Here is an 18,914-nt window from a genome sequence, read left to right as displayed (position 1 = left end):
TTGTTAGAGTGGAGGTTTAGATCATTAGGAACTTGGGATACTTTGGGATGGGGGGAGCCCATAACAGAGAGGAGAATGGGCTCCACCTAAACAAAGTGAACTAGACTGTGGACTAAACATGAAAGTTTGCAGAGCAGTTTTTAAGAACTAGCGAGATGGGGAAAAGCCGATTGCTGCAGAGGGAGCATGTGGATTTGGACAGACATCTTTTTATGGGAGAGTTAAGGAATAAAAGAATCTCCGATTATAGTCAGGAGCAGGATGTGGAAGAGGATAAGGGTAGGGCCAGATTCCAGATAATAAACATTCACATTAAAAAAGATTCTGACAATCATAAAGGGCGGCAAATATACGTGGACAAGTTTTGGTAAATTGTGGTACACAATTGCTAGAGTCTAAATATTAAGGTATGGCGTGACTAGAGTGCTTTGTGATAAAGGAGGCTATTGATATAATGGCAATCTCAGGAGACCTGGGTGGACTGTGCAATCAATGGGATACAATCATTCGGCGTACAAAATATATTGGCAAGGACAGAACAGGTCATTGTGGGGGAGTTGGCACTATTGTGAAAGAAACGTGAATTCAAATGATCAGTAAAAATCTTAAGTGAATTACATGTTCCATTAGAATCTGTCATGGATAGAATTCTATTGCTCTAATAAGAAATATAAAATAGGAAATCTTTATCTATCCACTGACCAGGGACAGTGCATTAGTGATGATGAAATGCTAAGGAAATTAGGCTATCAAAAATTAAAACTCATAATAGTGGGGGGACTCAATTAACCTTCATATTGATGGGAACATTTCACTCAGGAGCGAATGCAGAAGATAATTTCTCGATTACTTTAATGACTGCTTCGATGGAGCAGCGGTATGGGACCCATAGGTGAGCGCAACTCTAGTTTAGATCCTGAGTTGGAGCGCAGGAGCTAGTGCAAGAGGTAACTATACAGGACCGTTGGAAATAGTGACCATTAATACAATGCATTCAATAAACTCTGTGGGGGAAGAACATACTCACAGCCCACCACTAGCATTTAATTTCATAAAGGGGGACTATGCAAAAGGATTGGGTTAGTAACAGAAGTTAACAGGTACAGTTGACCTAAAGATGAAATCCCTGCAAAGCTGCATGGGCACTTTTTAAAGAGCACCTAATAGAAGCCCAACTTCAATGTAATACGCAAATTTAAGAAACACAGTAAAAAGAACTAAAAAGAGGGCACCGTGCTTAACAACCATGTAAAAGAAAGCAGTGAGAGATAAGAGACTTTCTAAAAAGTGGAGTCAAATCTAGTGAGGTAAATGGAAAGAGCATAAACAAGCAAATTAAGTGCAAAGAATGTAATAGAAAAGCCAAAGAGGAGTTTGAAGAATGGCTGGCCAAAAACGTCAAAGGTAATTAAAATAATGTTTTTTAATACATCAAAGCAGGAAAGCCTGCCCTAAACAACCAGTGGGGCCTTGTATGATCGAATACAAAAGGAGCGCTTAAAGACGATAAAGTCATTGTGAAAAAACTAAATGGAATTACTTTGCTTCAGTCTTCGATGGCTGAGATGGTTAGGGAGATTCTCAAAGCCTGAGGTGACTTTAGTAGGTGACAAATCTGAGAAGCTCACAGATTGAAGTGTTCACGAGAGGAGGTTTTGGAAGTTAAATTGATAAACTCAACCTTAGCAAGGTCACTGGCGGACCAGGTGGCATTCACAAGGTTTGAAAGACCAATGTGAAGTTACGAGCTGTTAACTAGGTTGTAACCTGTCCTTTAAATCGCGGCTTTGTACCCAATGACTGGGACGTTAGTTAATGTAACACCCAATATTTAAAAAGGGCTCTAGAGGTTATCCTGGCAATTACTGACTTGGTAGTCTAACTTCGGGTTTCCGGGCAATTAGTCGAAACAAATAGTTAGAATCAATTATCAGACATAGAAAAACATCAACTAGATTGAGCAATAGTCACCATGGTTTCTTAAAGGAAATTGTATCTTATAAGCTATTAGAGTTCTTTGAAGGGGTCAATAAACGTGTGGATAAGGGGGATCCTGGACATAGATATACCTAGACTTTCCAGAAAGCCTTATGACAAGTGTCCCTCACCAAAGGCTCTCTTACATAAATTAAACGTCATGGGAAAAAGAGAAGGTCCTTTCATGGATGAGAACTGGTTAAAAGACAAGGGAAACAAGGGTAGGGAATTAATGGTAACTTCTCAGCGAGGAGAGGGGTAAAGTTAGTTGTGTTCCCCCAGGGTCAGTCCTCGACCAATCATATTCGACTATTAAAATGATCTAGGAAAGGGGTAACATGAAGGTGGCAAGTTGTGCAGTGAGACTAAATGTTCAAGATAGTTAAGACAAAGCAGAACTGTGACGAACTTCAAAAAGGGTCTCACAAACTAAGTGATTGGGCAAAAAATGCAAAGGAAATTTCATATGTGGATAAATGGAAGTAATGCACATGGAAAAAAATACCCCAACTATACATACAATATGATGGGAGCTAATTTAGGTACAACGAGTCAGGAAAAAGATCTTGGCGTCATCGTGGATAGTTCTCTGAGATGTCCATTGCAGTGTGCAAGGTGGTCAAAAAAGCAACAGGATGTTAGGAATCATTAAAAGAGGATAGAGAATAGACTGAGAATATATGATTGCCCTTATATAAATTGATTGTAGCCAATTCAAATACCGAGTGCGATGTGGGTCTCGTTCAAAAAAGATATAACTTGGCACTAGAAAGGATTCAGAAAAGGCAACTAAAATGATTAGAAGTTGGAATGGTCCCTATGAGGAGAGATTAAAAATCTAGACTCTTAGCAGCTTGGAAAAGAGGAGACTAAGGGGAATATGAAAGAGTATATAAAATCCAGTGAGTGATTGTGGAGAAGGAAAAGTTATTTTACTTATTCATATACACCAAGAATACGGGCCACCAAAAGAAATTAATAGGCAGAGGTTTAAAACAAATTAAAGGAAGTTCTTCATGCACAGTGCACAGTCAACTTGTGGAACTCCTTACCTGAGAAGGTTGGAGGCGTGCTGGAACGATAACCAGGGGTTTAAAAGAGAAGGGATAAATTCATGGTGGTTTTAAATCCATTAATGGCTGTTAGCCAGGAGGGTAAGGAATTTGTGTCCTAGCCTTGTTTGTTCACAGGCGGAGGATGATGGCAGAGAGAGATCACCTCTGATCATTTGCCTGTTAGGTCCACTCCTCTGGGCACCTGATTGGTCACATGTCGGTGCAGAGATACTGGTAAGAATAGACCTTTGGTCTTGACCTGGTATGGCCGTTTTTTATAGTTAATATATGAGAACTCACACACTACTCTGAGAGGTTGCGTCCTTGAGCGGGTGCTTGTCTGCTGAATAAAGAGCTGTCTGTGTGGGTTGGTGGGTGAGGGGGATCCCAACTTTAAGAGATTATTTCCAGCAGTTTTTTGTAAACATCTTGCTGCCTTACAGTTAAGGATTCTGCAGTCTCCTTTCTGAGGCATTTATAAATATTCTTCATTTATTTTTTATGGAGATACTTACTATAATTGTGTCTCAAGATTGTTAAGATCCCAGTATGCTACTTGCGGAAAGCTTCTCGAAGTTGGTCAATAAATTCAAGGACCACTCTTGTATTTTACAAAAGTATCAAATAATGCATTGATTACACAGCATTTTTCAACCAAAGGCTGGGGCCTAACATTAATACAGGTTTGTACAACACATAGACCCCCCACAAAAAAATTATGAAGCGTGTGGAATCTAGCCGTCCAGATCCCAGACCTGGATTTACGTGATCCACCAGATCGGAGGTCCTGTCCCAAACCTGGACTTTTGGTCAAAGTTTGGGGGCTTACCTGAACTCCCCCAAGCTCACTACCAGCCGTTGGAATATTCTCGCTGCACACCAGATCAGGAATTAATCTATGGGGCCTGATCCCCCCTTTCCTCCCTGTGGTAGTCCCCAACCCTCCCTTAGAGCTGGGACACCACAGATTCCCAAATCCCTTGGATTGCTAAAAGCAGGGAAAATAACGCCTTATCCCCCTCCTATATCAGGGCTGCCTCGCGGAGCTTCACCCTGTGTGACACCAAGAAACCAGCTTGTCTGGCTTCCCTCAGGACAATCGAGATGCAAATACCCACAGCTGGGCTCTGCCCCCCTTCGCTCCAGGAACGAGGGAAAAACTGTAACCACCAGAAACAGAGAGATTCGTCGTCTCTTTCCCCGTAGTCTGCTCTTTCCCTGGACCAAATAGGGAAAATAGCCACAGCCTGGCTTTTCCTTGCCTCCTAGGAAAGACTTCACAAGTTTAACAAGAAAACTTTATAGAAAAAAGAAAGAAAATATAAAAACACTTCTGCTTAAGAAAGAATACGGCTCTTGCTTATAAGAAATATAAAGAAACGTCTGATTTAAAAGATAGCCCAATTTAACCAGCACAACAAATTAACATACAGTAAATTACACCCCAAAGACCATCATAGCTGAATTACTTTGCGGTCCTGGGTACTTACAGATGTTTAGAAGAAGTATTAGGAGAGAATTAGAAGAAGACTTGTTTCCTCATAGCTAAGAAAAAACAAAGACCCGTATACAAATTCCGCCCCTGACTTTAACAATCCAGTTCTCTGGATTGGTCCTCCTTGGTGAGGTGTTCCGTTACCTTTTCAGGTAAAGAAACTTACCCTTACTACCTATCCATTATGACACGCCCCCCAAAATCCACCGACAGTAGAACTTTCACTGAGGTTGGATTTTCCTCCTAAAACTTTAAACTAAACAGAGGAATACAACAATGCACATTAGAAATAAAAGCATGCAAAGTAAAATGACTTTACTTGTCAGGAAAAGTTTTAACCAGTGTCTTCTTGGACTCTCACTGAGAGTGCATCAGCTACTTTGTTAGCAGCTCCTGAAATGTGCGGATTCGTAATCAAAATCTTGGAGAGCTAGACTCCCGAGTAGTTTCTTTGTGTTGCCGTTTGGCTGTTATGAGCCACTGTATAGCCAGGTGGTCAGGTTTGTAGCTGGAACCGCCGTCCCCAAACTTATGGTGCGTAGCTTTTCCAGGATACACAATGGCATAGCATTCCTTTTCACTAAGCTGACCAGTGTACTTTCCCCTCTCAGAAGTTTCTTGCTGAGGAACACGACAGGATGGAAGTTCTGATCCGGTCCTTCTGCTATAAGAACTGCGTCTATACCACGCTCAGATGCATCGTGGTTACTAGGAGTGTTTGTTCAAAGTCTGGGGCCCTTGCACAGGTCAAGAGTGAGCGCGCCTTCAGTTGGGTTAAAGGCTTCCGACACTCATCAGTCCATTACTGTAGTTGGCTGGGTCTTTGTGGTCGGGCGGTCAGTGTGCAGCGATTTGGCTGTAGATTGGTACAAATCGCCTGTAATACCCGGCCAAGCCTAAGAAAGATTGGACCTGTTCTTTAGGACTTTGGACAGGCACTTTTGGATAGCCTCACGCTGGCCTGTAGGGGGTTTATGTCTCCTCGACCACCTGATTCCCAGGTAAGTTCACTCGTTTTGGCCTTTTTGTGACACTGTTTTTTGGCTTAGAAGTTAGGTCCTGCGTTGCCTGATACGGTCAAAGACCTTTTTCCAGGTGTTCTAGCGTTGTGCGTGGCCACGGAGTCAGAAAAATGGACCACATCTCGAGGTAGCAACTGGCTATTTTCCAGTCCTGCTAGTCGACCAATCTACGTCTCTGAAGGTTGGCGGGTGCATTGCGCAGCCGAAGGAGAACATTAAATTCATCTTTAACCTGCAGGGGGTGAGTAACGAATGCTGACTTCCCTTGGCAGTTCATCTAGTGGTACTTGCCAGTACCCCTTGGTTAAGTCATCTTGGTAGAGGATGAAACTGGGACGTCCCAACTTTTCCAATAGCTCTCGGTGCGTGGCATGGATAGTTTTGGACGAGTCACTGCATTTAGCTTACGGTTAGTCACACAAAAGCGTATTTTCCCCATCGGGTTTGGGTACCAGAACTACTGGTAGATGCCCCATGCACTGCGTAGATGACGGATGATACCATCTGTAGCATATTCTGAGATTCCGCTTGTTTAGCAGCCTGTGCGTGAGGGGACCACCGCGCGTTGGTGTTCTAATTGGTGGCAATTACCTGTGTCTATGGCAGTGTATGCCCGTTCAGTCAGTCCTGGAAGTGGCTGAGAACAATGAGGTCGAAGTGGTGCACAGCTCCTGGAATTTGTTGCCGCTGCAGACGTTCCAGGGTGGTTGAAGAGGTTCCTCTTCCACGCCGCCGTCCTTTCTTGCCGTCATAGTGACGCCCATCAGGCCCTCGCGGTCTCGGCTCCGTGGACGTAAACTGACAAACCTGTAGGTTCTGGAAATAAAAGCGGTGAGGAGAATTAACAGTGTAACTGTGGTTAGTGAGGAATCGGGAAAATTGCTAATACGAGTAGTTACAGTCCCAGGCCTCTTGGACTTTGAATGGCCCCTCCCGGATGTTTCCATTCTTATGGAACCTGGTGCGCCTTTAACGACATACCCGGTCTCCTGTCTTGAAGGAACGGTCTCTGGTATGTTTTATCGTACCAGGCTTTTTGCTCTCCCTGGGTATCCTGTAGGGTTTTCTCTAGCAGAGGGCTAGAGAATGGCGGAGGATGTTTGTAGTTGCTCACAAAATCCAGAATTAGTCCTGGCGAGGTGTTAATCCCCTCATTCGGTGCTTCACCAACTGTACATGGCCCTTACAACCTCATGGCCATACCACAAGTTCAGAAGGGTGAGACCCTAAACTGGGTGCCGGTACATCCCTTAAGCAAAGAGAAACTGCTGCAATACTCGTCCCAGTCATTGGAGTATTCATTGACGAATTTACGGATCATGGCCCCCAAGGTCATTAACCCTTTCTACTGAGGCCTTGGTTTGATTGGTGCTATGGAGTGGCACCAATTGATTCACCCGCATGATTTTTTCCACAGGTCCTCCATGGTGCCTGCCAGGGAAATTAGACCTGAATTCGGTAAGGATTTCGGCGGGCCAAACCGCGACCTTGGTGAAAAATGTCGGTTAGGCCTGCCACAACTGCTTTAGCTCTGGTGTTACCCTAGAGCCACTGCCTTCGGGCCATGGGTCCGAGTCCACGAAAGTCAGTACGTACTGCTTCCCCTGGGTGTCTTGCTCGGAAAGGAACCAGAAATCACAGCTTACTCGCTGAAATGGGACCTTCAATTGAATGGGGAGTGCTGGAGGAGCCCTTGCCGATCTTGGGCTTTCGACTCTTGGCACAGCTCCACGAAGACTGGACATACCGGGCAACTTCCGTTGCCGCTCCCCGCCAGGTAGAGAAAGACTTCCCACCTGTCTTTGGTTCTGTTCACCCAGCATGAGCCACTGGGATGATTCATGGGCCTAGCTCAAGAGCTTCCCCTGTATTTCGTCTGAACCACCACCGCTTGTGCAGTTGCCCTTGTTACTGGCGCTCACGAAAGAATTTGCCTGTATAAAGTCCTGGTCTATAACAAATCCGGAGCTCGGTTTCAGAAGAGCTGAGAGCGTGGTTGCTCCGTGCGCGCCAAGCTGTCTGAAGGTATCATCTGCTTCCTGCTCAGTCCGAATGTTCCTTTGAGCTGGGACCTCCAGTTCTCCTCAGGACTGGGGACCGTGGCTTGGTCCCTCTGGACAGTGATGAAAAATTGAGGGTTTGAGGATACCGTTGGCTGGTGCACCTGGTGGTATTTCAGGCTCTGCCTGAGCCTCTTTGATGTTGTTGTTGCTTCTGCCAGTGGGCTCTTGGTCCTTCTGGCTGGGGCTTGAAAGTGTGTTGCGCTTGCTTGTGGCTGGTTGCGTTCCAGATTCCGGGTCTGAGGACTGGAGGTGTTGTGGCTGGTGTCAGCCGTTTGACTGAGGATCCGGGTTCCACTACTCAGTTGGTCTCGGGTTACACAGGACAGTCTCTGTGGACGGCTTCAGGAATAGGAATTGGGTCTGGAAGCTTGTCTGGTTTGGCTGCGTTAACCATCCTCTTCTGGGACTGCTTTAACTTGATTAGGCCAAGTTCTCCAGGAGCATGTGGGTGAGATAATTGTCATTACTTAGACTGCAAAAAGTCCACATGTCCTGACAGCCTTTGTACTGACAGGCAGGTTCAGCTTGCTAGGCAAGTCCAACCGTTGTGACAGAAGGGTAAATGGTACTTTGCCCCTGGGTTGATGAGTTTGGAATCGACGAAGGATTGGTGGATAGCTGACATTGTGCTCCCGGTGTCTCTCACCGCTAACCCTTTCTTTTCCGCCCACTCTCAGCTTTTCCCATTGCTCAGGGGATTTGAGAGGTATCTGTGCTCTGGTTCTAGGTCCTGGGGTGCAATGACTTGCACGGTGGGGTTATTCGGAGTTGCTTTGGGCAGTTGGCCTTGATATGTCCCGTTTCATTACCAGTGATGCATTTTCCAGAAAACGGGTTATGGATTGAGGAAGTCACTGAGACTGGTGAGGTGAAGGATGGTGTGTCTTGCGGCTTTCTTGGTTTGTAAGGGTGGGTTTTGGGTTGCCCTCGGTTGTAGGTTTATTGCTGGGGTGGCTCCTGGTTTTCACTCCCCGTTACAGTAGATTTCGTTGCTTCTTCTGGCCCGGCATCCATTTGGCTCCAATTCCCCCGCTCGTGAGGTTGTGGTTATGCCATCTAGGATGTTACCGTGTTATTTCCTCAGAACCCATCCAAGAACTGCTCCATGCATATGAGGTGGGCGCAATTTCTTAAAGGGTTTAACCTGGTTCCTGGATATCCAGGCGTCGCATGCTTCCCTACGTAGTAGGCAGGGTTGGGAAGCCCCTCTGGTTTACCACTTTTTTTGGTTTCTGAATCGCGACGGGCTGTGTCCGAGGTTATTCCCCAGTCTGGAATCTGGCTTGGTTTGAACGTTTATATCGATTCATTTGTTCCTTTGCATTTTTAGCCACCACATCTGAAGGGTCCATGATGTGTACCTCAGCTCTAGCTATACTGTTTCAGGGTGTTGCTCCCCAATAGCAGGACCCTTTCGCAATTTTCTTAAGAAGGTCTCTGGGTTCGCTCACCTGCTTGTAGCTGGGAAAATTTCCTGTGCGGTGGACAACACACGGGCGGCGAGGATTAGGATTCGTTGGTCTTGGCTGACTTAAGCCCGTTCTAATTCCAAGGGCTGTGGTGAGCCTCTCTTTGTAGTTCTACCTGTCGTCTGTGAATCGCCTCTTCTCTCTTGGTTGTTTCTTTCGGTAAACTGCTTTTCTTCTTGTTGTTTTCTTTCTAACTGCCTTTTGCTTCTTGTGTTCTTTTCGTTTTTTTTAAAACTTTTTTGGCTGTTGGTTCTTTGTGGTTTTCTTTCGATAACTGCTGTTGTTCGTTGTTGTTTTTCGTGATCTGCCTTTTTGGCTTCTTTGATCTCTTCGGTAGCTGCCTCTGGCATCTGTTCCGGCCTATAAATTAGTCCAGCTGTCTCCTATGTTTATTTTCGTTGTCTTGGCTTGTAGCCGGGCTCTTTCCTTTTTCTGCTACATCTTTTGAACTCATGGTTTGTTTTTTTTGTTGGGTGTTAGTCCCTCTGGGCGTCTGTTGTTCAGAATTGCTGGCTTTTCTCTGCTGAGATTTGTCCTAGCTTCTGTTTGCATGGCAAGTTGAACCAAAACAAAGCTACTGTATTTAACCTGTGTGGAGTTGGCTGGCTGGGTACTTAAGTTCAATTGTTTAACAAAGATCTTGTAATGGGCTCTTTAATGACTGAAAAAAAATATTGAAGCTGGCTAGTATCAAGGAAAAAAAATTTCAAGCTCTCTAGCCCTGTAAGAACCCCTGTCTTCCTTAAAGTAAGATGCCGAAGCAGCAGCAGGGAGAAAGAAAAAAAAATTTGCTATCGTAACCAATTACTTCCTCCTGGGGACTTATTGATGCTAAGCAAGCCTCTGAAGAGGAAGGTATTGTTCAACCATGACTCTTAATGGCTCTCGCTAATGAGCCTACTAAAAATTGCGCACTGCTAGAAACAGCAGGGGAAAGAGAAAAAAAAGAATCTTTTTTTTTTTTCTGTCTGCCTTTAAAAACCCAATTTTCTGCTGCTAATGCCTAGCAGGGAAAAAAGAATTAAAGTGTAGGCTTGGCTTATGGATTTATACTACCCAATCCGCTGCACACGCATGTGGTACTATAGCCGTCCAGTCCCAGACCTGGACTTTAGTGTCACACCAGTTGGGTCCTGTCCCAAACTGGCTTTATGCGTCCCAAAGTTTGGGGCTTACCCATGAACTTCCCCCAAGCTCACTACCAGCTTGGATATTTCTCGAGCTTGCACCAGATCAGGAATTCTATGGGCGCTATCCTCCTTTTCCTCCTCTGGTGTCCCCAACCCTCCCTGGGTAGGGACACACCAGAATTCCCAATCCTTGGATGCCTAAAAGCAGGGAAATAAACCTCCCCCTCTTATCAGGATTGCCTGCGCTAACCTTGTGTGACCAAGAAACAGCTTTTCTGCTTCCTCAGGACAATGGATGCAAAATACCCACAAGCTGGCGCTGCCACCCCCTTGCCCAGGAACGGAGGGAAAACTGTAACCACCCAGAGAACAGAGAGTAATTCGTCGTTCCTCTTCCCCGCTCGTCTGCTTTCTTTCCTGGACCCAAATAGGAAAATAGACCCACAGCCTGGTTTTCCCCTTTGCCTCCTAGGGAAAAGAAACTTTCACAGGTTTAACCAAGAAACCTTTATAGAAAAAGAAGAAAAATATAAAACAATCATCTTGCATTAAGAAACTCAATCCAGGCTCTTGCTTAGAAAATTATATAAAGAACAGTCTGGATTTTAAAAAGTATGCCCAATTAAACCAGCCAAGCAATATTAACATCAGTATACACCCCAAAGACCTCATAGCTGAAATCTTTGCGGCTTCCTGGTACTTACACGTGTTTAGAAGAAGTATAAGGAGAGAATAGAAAAGACTTGTTCCTCTAGCTAAGAAAACAAACAAAGACCCCGAGTATACAAATTCCCGCCACCTGACTTTAAAACAATCCAGTTCTTGATTGGTCTCTTCAGGTGTTCGGTTACCCTTTTTCAGGTAAGAAACTTAACCCTTACCCTACCTAATCCATTTATGACATAAGCGCTCGAAGCATTGAGCTGCTTTTATAAATAATAGAATGTCGGGGATCTTTTTTTTGCTATCTGGCGTTTCAGCTGTTAGATTCACACCATTCACACAGGGCCCTGGGCTGGAACCCGGAATAGAGGGCGGGCCCGGGTTCCCCCCAAACCTCCCAACTCCTGATCAGACACAAGAGGAGCTGACCCAAACTGTGGGTTCTGCAAGAGGGGAAGATCACTGAGGTGAAAAAATCCACCAATAAGCGCAGGACCCACCAAGGTAGAGGAGGAACTTTGTCACACTAGTTATTATAGGAAAAAATGTCAGAGTTGGTGGCTGCACTTTGAGACCACCAAAAAAAATTTGTTGCGAACTTGTGGGTGGAAGAATATGCAAGATGGTGATCAACTAGTGAGATTTATCATATCTTATGTGACATGTAACCATCATCCTCCTCTGCCAGGTTGTTTGATAGAGCACAAGAAGTACTCTCAATACTTTGAGAGGTATCTAATCAATTAAAGAAGAGGTATCTAATCAATTAAAGAAACAGGTTTACAGGTCTTGAAAAGTCCTCTCTTATGTTCCTACCGAGTGATACGGACTGACAGCAGCTCTGCATGGGAATTTCTGCAGAAATATCCTCAAACCAGTTGTAGTTTGAAGTAGCAAAGTAGTGTTGATTTTTGCCTACTGCTGCCATCTTGTGACTCTCTCCTGTTACATCATTCTTTGAACAGATAGCTACTGCAGTCATTTTGTAACGAATATAACTGAAGATGTTTGGAGGTTTCACACAGCTTCCAGCTAAGTTTGACCACTGTCTGTACACAAGCATGCTTTGAGCATATCATGGTAGCTGAATTATATTTGGAACACTGACTATCTCAGACCAAAAACACCTGTTCTAATGTTCATGAAGAAATATATTACCCCCTCCATACACATTAGAAGTTCTTGCCAAATTTCTCTATGGATGGGCCTGTAGGGTAGTTTAACTCACAGTAATACTTAACTCTTTACCATCCTAGCTCCCAAAGCACTTTACATTGTAAAGTGCTAACCCAAGCGTAGACAACCTGTGGCACGTGTGCCAAAGGCAGCACACGAGCTGATTTTCAGTGGCACTCACACTGCCCAGGTCCTGACCATTGGTCCGGGGACTCTGCATTTTAATTTTAAATGAAGCTTCTTAAAAATTTTAAAAAACTTTATTTACTTTACATACAACAATAGTTTAGTTCTATAGTATAGACTTATAGAAAGAGGCCTTCTAAAAACATTAATATATATTACTGGCACATAAAACCTTAAATTAAGAGTGAATACATGAAGACGCGGCACACCACTTCTGAAAGGTTGCTGACCTCTGAACTAGACTTTCCTTGACAGTTGTTTGGTTGAGTTATCTCTGATACCACAGACTCTTGACATGGTGTAGATATATGCCTTGCTTTGCACGGGTGTAATTTGTCAAGTCAAAATAGCCGGGACCTTAAAAATTGAGCAGTAACAGACAGCAAAACCCAGTGATGATTGAACCTAGTGATATTCTGAACAGAAAGAGCTCCCAAGCATGCCTGTAGGTGTTTCCATCCCTCCTCACTGACTCAACAGACATTCAAGGCTCCAGAGTGAAACACAGACAAGTGACAATCCTGGAATCTTATTATATAGATAACAATAATAATATCAGAGTGAGTGGCTGCCCTGCCAAGATGGGGTGGGGTTGAACTACATCTCCCAGCAGCCACTAGGTGCTCCCACAGCCTAGAAATGTGTCTGCTGAGGTAGCAGGTCAATGGGGGTGAGGGTGGGATTCATGCTAGGGTGACCAGATGTCCTGATTTTATAGGGACAGTCCCGATTTTTGGGTCTTTTTCTTATATAGGCTCCTATTATGCCCCACCCCCTTCCCGATTTTTCACATTTACTGTCTGGTCACCCTAATTCATGCAGAGCAGTGGGAAGGCAAACCCGATAACACTGTGGTGAATTTGCCAATAGGTTTGCAACTACCAGCAGCACTTCTCCCATTAGGAGGATGGGAAGCAAACTCCACTGCCCTGTTTCTTTGGACATTGGTGGCCCCAGATGACCCGGAACCTGCTAGAGATAGAGGAGACCTTTCAGAAGCACCTGCACACCCTGTGGAACATGAAAGGTGGGATCCTGGATGTGAAGAACACATTCTTGCATGAGGATTTTAACCGGAGAGAGGGGTCCTCTGCTCACAGGGCCTGGTGGCAGAGTCTTCCCCCTCTGTCAGCTCTTGCAGTGGGCATGGGGTCAGCCCAATGTGCTTCCTTCCTCTGTGGTGAGACTGCTAAGGATTGTGGCAGCTGCATGGGTCAGGCCTGGCTAGGCACCGGTGACTAAGAGCATTGGCAGGGACCTGACTTGGTAGTGACGAATTGGGCCCATTTCTTACCCTAGTGGCCAGTAGTGGAAGAAAGGGGCTGTGCAATCAGCTCTGTGTCACAGAGGCACTCCATCCCGTATTGTCAGGTAGAGAGGGCAGGAAGTTACAGATGGATACGCTGTCACAGAGCAAGGAACAGTGAATGAGACTGGAGAGGTAGTCGACTCTTGGATGGGGCCGGGATGTTGCAGGGAGCGACTGTCCCTCTTGTTCCCTGCTATCAGCTTCCAGGAAGAGGGGAGACTGTGAGTGGTAGGCATGCTTGGAAAAGTGGAGACGTGGCCTGTTGTGTGTGTGCAGGGCCGGCTTCAGGCACCAGCGAAGGAAGCAGGTGGCTGGGGCAGCCAATAGAAAGGGGCGGCACTCCGTCCGTTATTGAGGCAGCATGTCTGGGTCTTTGACGGCAATTCGGCAGCGGGTCCTTTGCTCCCTCTCTTCCTCTTCCTTATTCGCCACCTGGGGCAGCAAAAAAGCTGGCCCTGGCCCTGGCCCTGTGTGTGTGTGTGTGTACAAAAACTGTCACTATGTCCTGGCCAGTTGGGGCTCCCTGCTCCTAGCCAGCAGTGTTGTCCCAGCAAAGTGGTGGTGAGTTTGTGCCTCTGTTTACTGTCCTTCAACACCTTTTCCCTTCTCGCTGAGAATCCCCATTGCCCTGTGACATGTGGTTCCGCTCTGGTGTCAAAGACCTGGAGGTGATGACCCAAAACCTAATCACCTTGGCCTTCGAGATGGTGAGAGATGTGGAGCATGGCATGGAGATCCAGGAGATCTTCCATCACCTGTCTGCATGAGAGGTATGGGGCCAGTGCCAGGGCAGCAGGGCAGGACCCTGTCAGAGCACTGTGTCCTGAAGACAATTAACCTTTCCAGACACAGATGCCAAACTCCTAGCCAGCTATTGACTGGATAGCTGGTAAGTTTGGAAGTTCCTGGAATGGGGAAGCAGGGGGCAGCTCCAAGATTGGGGTGTCAGTGAGAAACAGCCTGTGGACCTGGTGGTTCTGAGTGGGGGCAGTTCTCAGACATGGCAGTTAGGGGGTGCATGTTCCTAGACTGGCTTCTTGTGAGCTGTGGGAGGGCTACTCCCAGACTGGTTAGTTGGGGAGTAAGGGAGTGTTGTTGACAGCACCCAGGTTATGTCAACAAGTGCATCTTCCAGATGAAGTGGGTGGGATCAGCCCCTGGATGGGGAGTGGATTGCTGGTGCAGCTGCTGCATTGCATAGGCTAATGGCTTTGGCCTAGTGCCTCACACCCCTCTGGGGCTCAGCTGGCCTCCTTCCTCCCCTAGGCCATCAAGCTCACGTTTGACAAGAAAGCTGTGGATGTCTACTTGCTGTTCAACAGAGAGCTCCTCCTGGTCAACAAAGAGCCGAGCAAGAAGCTGCCTTTCCTGCCGCTACACATGTGCCATTATTTGGGCCTGGCACAGGGGCTGCGGGCTTTGCACTGGTGCATCAAGAGACCCCTAAATGAGTATTGCACGTCCATGGCAAGACCCCTATTCCAGCCGTCCAGCTCTCCATGTCTCATGCCCCCATGTCAGAGATCCTTTCTGTCAAATGGGACAGAGCTCTTCTTGGGGGCCTGTTAGCACTGCCTCATAATCAGCTGCAGAGGTGGCTCTTGGAGAGATATAAGAAAGCTCCTTCATCCCAAAGTCTGCTCATATTTCTCATCCTGAAGGATCTTAAAGCACATTACAAGCTATAGACTTGCAATGACTGCTTAACACATCATGGAAAGGCAGTTTCCCTTGGGGTGGAGCATTGCAGGAGTTTGCTAGTCACATACCAGTGTTGCGCAGGAGTAGTTAACTCAGCATTGAAATGCAGCTGCCTCTGGCGTGGGACGTAGGTGCTGTTTAACTGTATTGCTGCTCAGCAGTTTAAAACAGGACACAAAGGAGAAGCCTGTTGCCAGCTGAAATTACAGGAGGAATCATTCAAGTTGGCATTTGGCCAGGACACCACTTTTCTACACAGCCCTCTGCATATTCCCGCTTTTGTGCTGGGGTCTGCACAGTGTTGGAACTCCCTAGTGAGTAGAGCCGGCGGGGACCTCAAGAATGCTTTCTTGGGGCATCACAATTGGGGCTATAGTTGTATAGGGGTTACGCAGCCTTCACCTTCCTTCATTTCTTTTGTTATCCCTTGAGAGTCCAGTTATGTAGAGGTGAACAAGCAGGGTGAGAAGGGATGCATGGGGAGCATGAGTAGGGAGAACTCCAGTTCTTCTTCGAGTGATTGCTCCTGTGTATTCCACAGTAGGTTTAGATCAGGGCATCAGTTCCAAGCCACTCCCAAATTGAGGGACTAGCCGGCTCTGGGATTGAGAAGTGGGCTATGAAGCCCTTCACCTCTATGCAGGGGGACTGTTGGCCCCTTACTAAAACACGGGGCGGGGCGGGGGGGTTGGCTAGCTCCCAGTACTAAAAGAAATAGAGGAGTGGGCGGGGCATGTCCTCGTGCAGGACCCAGTGGAGGTAGGTCGAAGCAATGGGTGGAAAAGTGGCCATCACCTCCTGAGGTACGCACTGGGGAGTATAAGGCCTGGAGAGCACCATACGTTGAACGAGCAGCAGGGGATCCAGGTGACACCCCCTGGTAGGGAGTGAGGACCAAGCAGAGACATGGAACCCTCTTTGCCCCCAGGATCAAAGTGGAGAGCAAAGGGAGAGCCTCTTGTCTGCCTCACCCAGGTGGCCCCATAGCTGGTCAGTTTCACCTCTGTCAAACCCTGAGGCACTCAGATGTCTGATCAGAGTGCTCCCTGCCCTGAGCCTGCCTTGCTGCAGACCATTGTGAACGAATACAAGGCAGCCATCTTGACCATCGCTCACAGTGCCCAGCAGATCAGTGAGGCACTGCTGGTGTGGATCACCGGTAAGCGAGTCTACAACGACTTGGGGTTTGAGGAGGACCAGAAGGAGCAATGTGCCTGGGTGCAGCAAACGCTGATGGGTATCCACGAGGAGATCACCAACATCATGCGGCAAACCTATGAAGTCTTCAAACATGGTAGTGCCGAGGTAAGACCTGGCACAGGCCAGGCAGCTACCAGCAGACAATGCTTTGTCTGCCTCTGGGTGCAGGTCCCAGCATGCAGTGCTTCGTTTTGATTCTGTCAGGAGATCTCTGTGTAAGGACCTGTATGTACTTTAGATCTGTACTATGGCAGAGACCTTCTTCTGCCATCTGCAACTTTCCCTCTTCCCCAACAGCTGTCTCTGCCCACCCACCTACCTGACTCCATTCACTTGCCTCCCTCTAGCATCACCACCTTCCCAGCAGCACTGAACCGTTAGGGCCCAGGTTATAGAGGTATTCTGGGTTTTTTTCCTGCCTTCCTCTGAAGCATCAGAGCTTGGCCACAGCCAGAGATGGGACACCTGACGGGGTAGGCTAGTGCTCTGAGGTGGTCCAGAGAATCCTCTCTCAGGCTGCCTGGCCAGTGGGTCTAACTCACATGATCAGTGCCCAACCAGTCACCAGATTTGAGGTCAGGAAGGAATTTTTCCTGTAGGTCAGATTGTGAAGAACTTTGGTGTTTTTAGGATCCTCTGCAGGATGGGGCACTGATTGCCTTCTGAGATCATCTGGGCATGCCTTACCCTGTCAGTTCCCTGTCATCGCAGGGACTTTGGACATGGCTGGCTTGTCAGTCTTGCCCATTTTCTCCCTGTAGTACCCAATGGTTTAGTCTTATGAAGATTGAGGTACTTCAGTCTAACTCACTGTAAGGGTGCTGGGTGACATGTAATGGTCTGTGATATACAGGAGGCCCTTATGACTTAAATTCTATGACCCTCAGTTTCTTTCTGCAGCAAATTGTGGACATAGGGCCCCTCTAGGCATGGCATGAGGTGACATTAGATTAGGGAGGAGGAGGTTGAGTTGGCCCCAGCAAATCGTGCCAGCATCTAGCTACTCCATTTTACCCTGCCTCAGTGCCCCTGCATGTGGCACTACTTCCAACAACAGAGTAGGACATTCCCTGGTTGCTTTTACCCAAATGAGTGGCAGTGAAATAGTTAAGTCTGGTGTCAATATACTTAGCACTAGTCTTTGGTGCTAACCCCTACTGAGATGGATGGGAGCAGGTCCCACCTCCCTGAGGTGGACAGACTGAGGAGCTACTTGGGTCACATAGCGAAGGTCACTTTTGCAGCCAGAAGGGCCAGTGGCCAGAGCCAGGAGCACAGTTCTGCAGCATTGACTGTCTTTTACCCTGGCTGCCTCTTGCTCTGGTGGCTCCTCCTTGTCTACATTGCCTTTCTCAGCTTGTTTGTTTCTCCCCTCAGGTGCAGCTGTGGTGGATGGCCTACACCGTCAAGATGAATAGAATGATGGAAGAGGCCTTCAGGCTCAGTGTCAAATGGTCCCTACTGGAACTCTCCAAGGCCATCAGTGGAGATGGCAAGACCACGCCTAACCCCCTGTTCAGGGCCAAGGTGAACCTGCAGGACAACTACCTGGCACCATCTGCACAAGTGAGCTCTTCCACTACAGCTTCCAATCCACTGCAGCCCTCAGACACCCAGCTGAGCCCTGCCAGTAAATTAGCAGCATGTCAGGAAGGGGTTAAGGCAGGAATTGAAAATGGTCCTAAGTCTGGAACTTGCTGTGTTCAGTCCTGAATTAGTGTTCCTGCAAAAGCACAGCTTGACCAAAGGCCGGTGAGTAAGTTAAGCAACAATATTACATATGCCATCAGGGTCAGAAAAATGCGGGGAGGCTGGGATTCATGTCGGGATAACATATTCACTTCAAGCCTTGTCCAGGGACAAGATATTTGACCTTTAAAATCACGGCTGTCTGATTACCTTCTTGCTTTTCTTTCTCCCTCAACGGGCAGCTGCATGGGCTAATCCCACCCACCCAGGACCCTGGGTACATCCACAGGCAACAGCTCCCTGTGCTGTCATAGCTTTACTGCTGCTGTTACGAGAGCTAGCTAGAATGATGAAAGCTAGCTCAGGTATGTCTATACATGCTGCAGTAACACCTCTCCACTGCAGCGCAGACAGACCCTAAGAGGCTGGGTAAACTGACCTTAGTACCAGAGTAGCACAAAGCATCTGCAGAAGGGCTTCTGCTACATGGAGGGTGACTAGGGGACAAGAAAGCATGGCCTGATCGTCCTTGTGGCCTGTCCTAGCAATTCCTGGCTGACAGTATGGGCCTTTGATGCCTTTGACCACTACTGAAGGTTTGTTGAGTCTTGTGTTGGAGGTACGAGCCAATGCAAATCAGCCCAGGAGCGAGACACCCATAAAGGTGGCTTTAAGCCACCTTTACCCTAGTCTTGCCCCAAGCATAGCTGTTGGACTGGGGGATTTGGCCTGTAACCTGTAGCATTCCGCAAGCAGTGAGCTGCTGTGTGTGGGAGCGA

General features: G+C 47.0%; 1 pseudogene; it reads left to right on the top strand.

Annotated features, from left to right (window-relative positions):
* Nucleotides 1-18,449, top strand: part of LOC116821381 (dynein axonemal heavy chain 2-like) — a 47,887-nt pseudogene extending 29,438 nt beyond the window's left edge.
* Nucleotides 18,450-18,914: the final 465 nt, after the last annotated feature.

This window comes from Chelonoidis abingdonii, chromosome 2 (genome assembly GCF_003597395.2).
Source record: "Chelonoidis abingdonii isolate Lonesome George chromosome 2, CheloAbing_2.0, whole genome shotgun sequence".
NCBI lineage: Eukaryota > Metazoa > Chordata > Testudines > Testudinidae > Chelonoidis > Chelonoidis abingdonii.
Note: the sequence above shows the minus strand (reverse complement) of the source record. Positions and strands in the feature narration are given on the sequence as shown.